The 10000-nt window shown below is 35.9% G+C and overlaps 1 protein-coding gene across 3 annotated transcripts in view; it reads right to left on the bottom strand.

Annotated features, from left to right (window-relative positions):
* The window catches only part of LOC144977045 (sodium/hydrogen exchanger 8-like), a 42450-nt gene that overhangs the window by 27790 nt on the left and 4660 nt on the right, over positions 1–10000 (bottom strand). Inside the window, exon 1 of one of the 3 annotated variants that reach the window (XM_078921768.1) lies at positions 4083–4136. The exons of the other annotated variants lie outside the window; for them this stretch is intronic. The gene's annotated coding sequence lies outside the window, so the exon portion shown is untranslated. Of the gene's footprint in view, positions 1–4082; positions 4137–10000 lie in introns of those variants that run through there. 3 annotated transcript variants of the gene reach the window in all.

Genomic DNA, 10000 nt, shown 5'->3' with positions numbered 1-10000 from the left:
AAAAAAAAGATTTAGATGTGAAAGATACGTAGCTACTCAAAACATTGCAAAAGTCATATAACACTCCAGAATTAATGTTGAACTCTGACCTGTTCTAAGCTACAGAAGGTTTAAACCGAAAGACACGTATATTTAACATTGCAAAATTACATTACACTCCTAGATCAATGCTGAACTCAGGCATGTTATAAGCTATATAAGATTTTAACCAAAGACACGTATATTCAACATTGCAAAAATCATATTACACTCCTCAGTTAATGCTGAACTCAGGCATGTTATAAGCTACAGAAGATTTTAACCGAAAGACACGTATATTTAAACATTGCAAAAATTACATTACACTCCTCAATTAATGTTCAACTCTGGCCTGTTGAAGAAGGCTTAGATCCGAAAGTTTTACTCTGGTATAATTCAATCCGTGATTTAAAATGCTCACTCCATCAACAATTTGCCCATCATTATATTCATCGTGAAATACAAGAAAAATGTATAGCGAACAGAATAGCTAAAATCCACAAACCTGTTGCATCGATAGACTTATGTAATCAAAGAATCACAATAACCATATATTTACCATGACATTTTACGTGTATATATATATATATATATATATATATATATATATATATATATATTAGAGAGAGAGAGAGAGAGAGAGAGAGAGAGAGAGAGGGAGAGGGAGAGGGAGAGAGAGAGAGAGAGAGAGAGAGAGAGAAAGAGAGATCGATACATTAACACAGCAGTACGTTAAGGATCTGCAAGTTTAATTAAATCCCATCCACCAAGTGATTAAAACCACAATAGCAGCCATGATTTCCTAGAAAACATCCGAAAATCAAATTATGCATGGTTATATATCACCATTTCCATACCCGCGGTTTATCATCAGCATCATCATCATCATTATCATCATCACCATCATCATCATCATAATCATCAACCTCATCCTCATCGTAGTCGTCATCACTATAATAATTATCACATGATCATCATCATCACCCCCCCCCCCCCCCTCTAGTTAAAAACTAAAAACATATCGTGGTGAACCTAACAGCTAAAACAAAACCCCGAGACCTGTTGAGTCGATATTCGTAATCTCATAAGTATCACAATAGTTACAGATCAATACACTCACAAGCACGGAACAAGAACGATTTGCAAGCTTTATCAAATCCCCACCCCCACCTCCGACCCCCGACCCCCGCCCCTCCCACCCATACAAAAAAAAACACCCACACATGTCACCCAAAGCGTCTCAAAGCGATTTTATGTCACAGTGAACCAGATCAGATGGAGAGGACGGCACAAAAAGTGCTGGGTGGATTATACAGTATAAAGGAATGGATTGTTTGTTTTGTTTATAAGGGTTTTACGGCGCTTGCAACACATTTAGGTTATATCAGCGCCAGTAAAAAGGAAGAAAATGGGATAGTCAAAAACTACAATTAAACCATCCAAGAATAAGGCAGAAAAAGGGGAATTGGTTCAAATAGGGAACAATTGTAGGTTCCAAGAGCACACTATCAGTGTACTTAGATCACTAAATGTCTCATCCAGACATAATCATAGGTCCTTGCCAAGAGGAACACACTCAATTGTTTACAAATCATACATATGTAAAAGTAAAAATAATATAGTACATAACAGAGAGATGATTTACGTGGAAAAAAATTATCATCTCCCAAAACTAACTATACATTTGACCGTTTCCCTCCCATCCAGGGTATCCGACCAGGGCCAGGACAAAACCAAGTAATCTCATTCCAAGACAAAGACAGAAAGCATGTTGGAAAACAGATATTGGGGGAAAGAAGACACAGTATGTACCTCCCTGCCCACTATGGGAGGTCGGGAACCCCACCCAGAAGGAATGGATCGACAGACCAACAACATCAATGAGGAAAGCCGAGAATCGATAGGGATGGAGAGCCTTCACGGCAAAATAAGTCTCCCGTGTCTATTCTATGACCAACTCGGCCAGGAAAATGAGTGAGTGAGTGAGTGAGTGAGTGAGTGAGTGAGTGAGTGAGTGAGTGAGTGACCCAGATGTCAGAAAGTACTTTAAAGTTAAAATGATGAGGAATCCCTAATTTTAGTTTCTTTGTTACGAACCCCCCCCCCCCCCAAAAAAAAAAAACAACAACAAAAATATCTATTGGCCTCGATAAAGCATATAAAGGTAACCACAGTTTCATATAAGTCACTATCTATAATATTTCAAATTTTTAGCATCTCACGTCAAAAGTCTCTCATAACTCCTCTATGACCAACTCGGCAATGAAAATGAGCGAGTGAGTGAATGAATGAGTGAGTGAATGACCCATCTGTCAGAAAGTACTTTAAAGTTAAAATGATGAAGAATCCCTAATTTTAGTTTTTGTTACGACCACCCCCCCCCCCCCCCCCAAAAAAAAAAAAAAAAAAAAAAAACAACAAACAAACAAAAACAATATCTATTGCCCTCGATAAAGTATATAAAAGTAACCAAAGTTTCATATCAGTCACTATCTATAATATTTCAAAATTTTAGCATCTAAATCCACCCCCCCCCCCCCCCCCCCCCCCCCCCCAAACCGTCTTGAAATGATGAGTTTTTAACATGTGAGCTACCGTCTTAAAACGATATTATATTCGAGGTAAATAACTAGATAAAAACACTTGGAGAAACTATATAAATTTCCCTCTATGGAGCAAAAAGTAGAAACACGTCTCACATTCTTTCCTAAATCTAAATCTGTTACAATCCAAATCAGCCCGATATAATATCGTTTTGAGGCGATGGGTTTTTTAATACACATCTGACCCTACATCCCAAAATGGTATTATGTTGATGTGTCTCAAAATGCTTAGAAGTGATTTCCAATGTAAACATGACCGGTAACGTAAAATCTCTTCTTTTTTTCCACTTGGAGAAACTATATAAATTTCCCTCTATAGATAGAATGAAGTTGACGTCACTCGGATCTTTGTTATTTTTTAATTTATTTTTTGTTTGTTTGTTGTCATCCTTGTTTACGAATAATTCTCACTAAACTGTATTAACCAGACTATAAACGTTTAAGTTTACACATAGTTTTGTGTGTTGGGTCGTTATATTTACGGATGGCAATGTTGTGAGCTTCTTAACCTTGCGCATACTATCTATAGAGCACAAAGTAGTAACACGTATCGCATTCTTTCCTAAATCTAAATCTGTTACAATCCAAATCAGCCCGATATAATATCGTTTTGAAGCGATGGGTTTTTTAATTTATGACCTAAAAACGGTATCATGTCAAATTAATGTGCGGCTATGTGGTCTTGTGGTATGACACTCGCTTTCGGATCGAAAGGTCCTGGGTTCGAGCCTCGCTCGGCGCATAGTTGAGTCCTTCGAAAAGGCTCTTTACTCACATTCTCTCACCGTACTCAGGTGTAAAATAAGTACCTGGCCGTTGACAGCGTTGTCTGTCAGAAGAAAAAAATTGTAATATCGCCTAACAGCGTCATGTTTCGTTCTACATGTTACGTGTTGGTGTTGGTCAGCCTTTGTAAAGCGCTTTGAGCACATTTAGTGGATATTGCGCTATATAAAAGCTCAATTTAATTTAATCATGTCGATGAATATCAGATGCTTAGAAGCAGACCTGTCTACACTTAGAAAATCTAAAAATTCGTAAGAGGCGTTGTTAAGATGAATAAACAAAAACAACGTTTTAGTTTATTCATCTTAACAACAACGCCTCTACCACATTATCTCATTCGTCTGCAGTGTTTCATTCATCCTGTTTTGTTGATAAAGGGGAAATCCGAAACGTCCATTTTATCTGTTTTTGCATATTAAATTGAAACATGTAAAGCGTATAGAAGCAACCCAAGTCTCATTTTATTTATTTTTAATCAATTTCTTTTCACTATAAACCACAGTATCTAAATCAACCAGGCATAACACCGTTTTGAATCAATAGGCAACAAATTAAAAACACAATAGCACTCTCTCTTTCCATAAACATGAAAGAACGATATGTAAGGAACGTCGTTATCCACACTCACGGGTTAAAATTAATTAGTATTGTTCTAATAATAACCTATAATAATACCATCCTCTTTTTAACACAAGTGTGAGCAGCTACTAGTACTAGTAAGTCCGCAACGACAAAATCAGCGGCCGTTCATCGACATTCAATAATCTAACGAGGGCGATAAACGGTGGCGTGTAGGGTTAAGTATAAGTCTACACCTACCCATCCCCCATTCGATAATCCTGTGTGTAAGACACATGTTGACAGGGACACTGTTTTTATTCAATATCCGCTTCGATGTCATTATGAAGCTGGTTCATGTGTATAGTTTATTTGATGATGATGATGTTGTTGTTGTTGTTTATATTGTTGTTGTTGTTGTCGTCGATGACGACGATGACGACGATGACAATGATGATGACGATGACGACGACGACGATGATGATGATGATGATGATGATGATGATGATGATGATGATGATGATGATGATGATGACGACGACGACGACGACGACGACGATGATGATGTTGATGATGATGATATGATGATGATGATGATGATGATATGATGATGATGATGATGATGATGATGATGATGATGATGATGATGATGATGATGATGATGATGATGATGATGATATTGATGATGATGATGATGATGATGATGATGATGATGATGATGATGATGATGATGATGATGATGATGATGATGATGATGAGACGAGAACTTATCTCTAAAAGATACCTTTATGAGATGAGGTGGTGACTTTCAAAATCTGCTTACTCACCTTTTCATCATTCAGAGAAACTGCTTTTATTTTTGTTTGTATGTTTGTTTGTTTTTGTTTTTTGTTGTTTTGTTTTTTGTTTGTTTGTTTTTTGGTTTTTTGGTTTGTTTTGTTTTGTTTTGTTTTTGGTTGTTTTTTGATAGCTTTTTTTTTCTGTTTTTTGTTTTTTGTTTATTTATTTTTTTTTTGTTTTTTGGGGGGTTTTTGGTTTGTTTTGGGATTTTTGGGGTTTTTTTCGTCATTTATTTAGTAACATAAAGATGAAAATACTTATCTTGTTTTCCTCATACAAAAATACTCTGAGTGTTCTGAAACTTCAATTTGTTCTCTGGTTATTCTATGATGTAATAAATTGCTTGAACGTGTTGACTCATTTCCTATCGAGATGTGACTTAGCGAGATATGAAAGTCGCATGACCCGAAGCCTCAAAAGAGTAATATTATTTTGCTGAGGTGAATTCTAAATGCTAAAAATCGAATATGTAGAGAAAACTATAAACTAGACACTTTGTACATTGACTAGTTGGTAATTGTCTTATTGCGGATAATGGGTATAGAAAGTTTCTGACATTGACGAAAATTGGAATCTCGCTTTTTCTTCTTTCTTTTTTTTTTTTTAGAAGACGCCCACCAACACATTATGCTCCAGACCAAACATGCAACAGTAAGAGATGATTTTTTGGCCTGATACACACCTCTACATACTAAATAAGCTCTGCCCCCACCCCCCACCCCGCCCCCCACCCCTTGACACTGAAACTAAAAAATACACCTTTGATTCAAGTTATAAAGGGGTATTAATCACCGGACAGAGCTGAGGAAGACAAAGGCGTTCCTTCAACGACTAGACAATCAAACTTGAAGACAAAATGAGGGGGTAGGGAGAAGAAGAAGAAGAAGAAGAAGAAGAAGAAGAAGAAGAAGAAGAAGAAGAAGAAGAAGAAGAAGAAGAAGAAGAAGAAGAAGAAGAAGAAGAGAAGGAGGAGGAGGAGGAGGAGGAGGAGGAGGAGGAGGAGGAGGAGGAGGAGGAGGAGGAGAAGAAGAAGAAGAAGAAGAAGAAGAAGAAGAAGAAGAAGAAGAAGAAGAAGAAGAAGAAGAAGAAGAAGAAGAAGAAGAAGAAGGATTTATAACGTTTTCATTATCCTTTACGATAATATTAAATTGAAAGTTTGTAAACGAGAAAAAAAAAATCGATAACGTAGAAACAGTTCATTGTTATATTATAATCCCGGCCATTTGATTGTCACATATTATGTTTTGGTTTATTGTTGTTTTTTTTTTTTTTTTTTTTTTGTTCTGGGTTAAGCACACAAAACATAGATTATAATTATGCTTCAGTAACAATAAAAGTAGGTGTAATCGAGTAAATAGTGACACGTAGATGTAGCAACACATTGGACCCACCGTATCCATTTTGGCATCATGTCGGAATGAACTAGAACTATTATAGTTTTTAGAAACAAAGCTCACCCTCCTCAAGAAATAAATAACAATGTGAAAAAAATACCCTCCTTCAGGAGAGTGTAAAATAAATGTTGCTGCTCGGATCTCAAAGAAAAAAATAACAATGTGAAATTGAATATAAGCTTCAATTTAATAAACGAAACAGATAATTTGAACGTTTCGGGTTTCCCCTTTATCAACAAAACAGGGTGAATGAAACACAAGAGACGAATGAGATAATAATATTATGTGATACTGACGTTGTTAATGTGATTCACAGTATAACAACAGCGCCATTATCACATAATATTATCTCATTCTTATTATGTAGTGTTTCTTTCATTCATCCTGTTTTGTTATTAAAGGGGAAATCCGAAACGTTCAAATTATCTGTTTTTCGTTTATTAAATTGAAGCTTATATTCAATTTCACATTGTTATTTATTTCTTTGAGATTCGAGCAGCAACATTTACATTACACTCTCCTGCAGGAGGGCATTTTGTTCTAGCTCAAACCGTATGTCGGGGGAGATGTAGATGTTAAAACTTACAATTTTTATGTTAAAACAATAGGGAAATGCACGAGTGTTAAATTTATGTGATTTGAATCAGGCAGAGTGAATAGTATTTAAAAGTGCGAAAAGAAAAAAACAACCAAAATTTCATAGACACATAGTTGAGTCCTTGGAAAAGACTCTTTTACTCACATTATCTCACCGTACTCAGGTGTAAAATGAGTACCTGGCCGTTAACAGCGCTGTCTCTGTCGGAAATAAATGTATTATCACCTAATAGACGTCATGTCTTGTTCTGTATGTTACGTGCTGCTGTTGGTCAGGGACTCTTTGTAAAGCGCTTTGAGCACGTTTAGTGGATATTGAGGTGTATAAAAGCTCAATTATTTTTTTTTAATTAGGCAATATAGGGAAGATGATATTAGTTGTGTGGCGATTGGTGACGATGATGATAATGATGATGGTGGTGGTGGAAGTAGTTGTGGTGGTGATGTCAATAATATAACAATAATAATCACGACGACGACGACGACGACGACGATGATGATGATGATGATGATGATGATGATGATGATGATGATGATGACGCATATAATCAATGATGCTAATCTAGAGAACCACGATGCTGCATATATCCATTTTTAAAATGCACATAATATTACAACACGGATTTGGACACAAGAGAAGAATATCCAAAACGAATTGAGCACTAAATGTATAATAATAGTAATCGTGGCGATATTTAGCAATCTCCACACTCGAAGTGCTCACGATATTACATCATAACCAGCCAGCCGAACTGTCATATCTACGCTCGACTTAAAAGCGAACTTATGTCACTAATAATATACTTTTTTTTTAAGATGATTTTAGACAACGTCACCCAATTGATCAACAGACATCAACTCGCCTTCCTTTCCCCTGATATATATATATTATATATATTATATATATATATATATATATATATATATATATATATATATATATATATATATATATATATATATATATATATATATATGTATATATACATATTCTGCCGAACCCTGAAAAAAAAATAGTTTTAAAAAATTTAGCCAGAAAACTCATCCTGCAAACATCGATCGATTAAAATGACCCTAATCTTGTCAAAAACGTTCAAACCTGAGACTTCAAGGAAATCTCAGGTTTGTGAGTTTTTGACAAGATGAGGGATATTTTAATCGATCGATATTTATAGGACGAGTTTTCTAGCCAATTTTTTCTTAAATTTTTATTTTATTTTTAGAGTACGGCAGTCTAGTTCCGTATCTCCTTGCGCCAATAAGAAATAAAAACAGCATTAGGTCGGCCATAGGCGAAAGTTTAATGGAGCGTAAATACTGAGCAGGGCTGTTTCAGACCGGGAGGGGGTGTCGAGGGTTTCATTACATTAATAATATTATTGTTTCGACGCAACGGTACAGTAAGTATCATGTCTCACGTCCGAAATACAACACGTTTGACCAGAGAAGACCTTGGGGGAGAGAGAGAGAGAGAGAGAGAGAGAGAGAGAGAGAGAGAGAGAGAGAGAGAGAGAGAGAAAGGGAGAGGGGGGGGGGCAGTGTGGCTCAGCTGTATGGTCTTTGCTTCGTACCAAGGCTGTACCGAGATCAACTCCTCGCCCTAGCTGCACTGCAGTTGACGCCAAATTTATTTCAGTCTTTCCTTGAAATAGACCCTAAAAATATAAAGGGATGGTTATTTCAATATATTATATGTGATCCATCGGCACAAAGTGGTATTATGTCCAGGTCTGTGTTTCATACCCCAGGACACTTGAAGAAGTTCTTTGAGGTCAAGTGAATTTACATTTATGCTCGCAATGTATTCATTATCATTATCATCATCATTATTATTGTTGTTATTACAATTATTATTATTATCACAACCATTATCATTATTAGTATTATTATTATTATTATTATTATTATTATTATTATTAGTTAGTAGTGTATAGTAGTAGTAGTAGTAGTAGTAGTAGTAGTAGTAGTAGTAGTATGTAGTAGTAGTGTAGTAGTAGTAGTAGTAGTAGTAGTTAGTAGTAGTAGTAGTAGTAGTAGTAGTAGTAGTAGTAGTAGTAGTAGGTAGTAGGTAGTAGTAGTAGTAGTAGTGTAGTAGTAGTAGTGAAGTAGTAGTAGTAGTAGTAGTAGTAGTAGTAGTAGTAGTAGTAGTAGTAGTAGTAGTAGTAGTAGCAGTAGTAGTAGTAGTCGTAGTAGTAGCAGTAGTAGTAGTAGTAGTAGTAGTAGTAGTAGTAGTAGTAGTAGTAGTAGTAGTAGTAGTAGTAGTAGTAGTAGTAGTAGTAGTAATAGCAGTAGTTGAGCACCCTAAATATTTGCGGAGAAAATCATTATACTTCTTTCTGTATTGTGGAAATTAGCTTAGCTCGAGAAGAATCTTTTGAGCCATCAACGTTAAAATCGGTCAGTTCATAAATCCAATAGGTTCTCGCAAATGAATAGAGCAACACCGTGGCCAGGTGGCGATTCCCAAGGCCAATGTCAAATTAAGGACCGATCATTATGCCCTAGAAGATATTATAAATAATAATTTAAGTCAACTGGTGACAGAAAAACCCTTAATTTAAACCCCAAAAAAAGGTTTGCAAGTAACTCGTACATCAATCTGTAAAAAAAAATGGTTTTATAATTTTTAGGTTTGGCACTAATTCTGTGCTCGTTGGGAAAGATTTTAAAGGCTGTGGAACCCTATTTCTTGAAAGAATAGATTATTATTATTATTATTATTATTAGTAGTAGTAGTAGTAGTAGTAGTAGTAGTAGTAGTAGTAGTAGTAGTAGTAGTAGTAGTAGTAGTAGTAGTAGTAGTAGTAGTAGTAGTAGTAGTAGTAGTAGTAGTAGTAGTAGTAGTGCGGCTATGTGGTCTAGTGGTATGACACTCGCTTTCGGATCGCTCGACGCATAGTTAATAGTTGAGTCCTTTGAAAAGACTCTTTACTCACATTCTCTCACCGTACTCAGGTGTAAAATGAGTACCTGGCCGTTAACAGCGTTGTCTCTGTCCGAAAAATTGTAATATCGCCTAACAGGCGTCATGTCTCGTCCTACATGTTAAATGTTGCTGTTGACCAGGGACCCCTTGTATAGCGCTTTGAGCACGTTAAGTGGATATTGCGCTATATAAAAGCTCAATTTTTTTTTTAAGTAGTAGTAGTAGTAGTAGTAGTAGTAGTAGTAGTAGTAGTAGTAGTAGTAGTAGTAGTAGTAGTA

The sequence above is a fragment of the Berghia stephanieae genome, chromosome 7 (genome assembly GCF_034508935.2).
Source record: "Berghia stephanieae isolate SIO BIC M18660-M18661 chromosome 7, UCSD_Bste_1.3, whole genome shotgun sequence".
Classification (NCBI taxonomy): domain Eukaryota; kingdom Metazoa; phylum Mollusca; class Gastropoda; order Nudibranchia; family Aeolidiidae; genus Berghia; species Berghia stephanieae.
The sequence above is the reverse complement of the archived record's forward strand: the minus strand, read 5'-3'. Positions and strand labels throughout refer to the sequence as shown.